Source organism: Egretta garzetta, unplaced genomic scaffold (genome assembly GCF_000687185.1).
Source record: "Egretta garzetta isolate BGI_Z169 unplaced genomic scaffold, ASM68718v1 scaffold368, whole genome shotgun sequence".
Lineage (NCBI taxonomy): Eukaryota > Metazoa > Chordata > Aves > Pelecaniformes > Ardeidae > Egretta > Egretta garzetta.
Window position 1 is genome coordinate 737,613 of NW_009260684.1, and position 551 is coordinate 738,163.

Here is a 551-nt window from a genome sequence, read left to right on the forward strand (position 1 = left end):
ATTTATTTTCATCTTTTCTTTTTTCCATTTTTTTTACCTTTCTTCCCCCCCCCAAGGTGCCAGGTGGCTCCATAGCCCAGGCGCTGTAACTGCACAGCAAGCAATCGATAACGGCAGGACAGAGGTTTCCAAAGGCCTGCCTTGTTTTTCTTACGGAGTCAGAGGCAGCCCTGACTATGTTAATTAAGTGATGGTTCATTATTAAAGCACTTGTGTTGCAGGTTAGTGGCCTCCTGGCTGGGGAGCTTGAGGGTGTTTCTGTGCTGCAGGACCTCTCCCAACCTGGGTATAAATAATGGAGAAATGATGCTGGTCCTTTCCCTGGGAGCAGCGCTGGCTGGATCCAGGTGCTGTGCAGAGACAGCACTTGGATGGGTGTTAAATATACCCATCTGCTCTGACTATAGGGCTGAAACCTCCCGGCTTGTGCCCCCCAGCATCACTGCAGAACTGCCAGGGAGCTGCGATGCCTGCTTGTGCCTGCATCGGGGTGATGCAGCACCCTGGTCCCAGCAGCACTGCTCCCCCCCGGGAGCCGCTTTGTGGGGGGG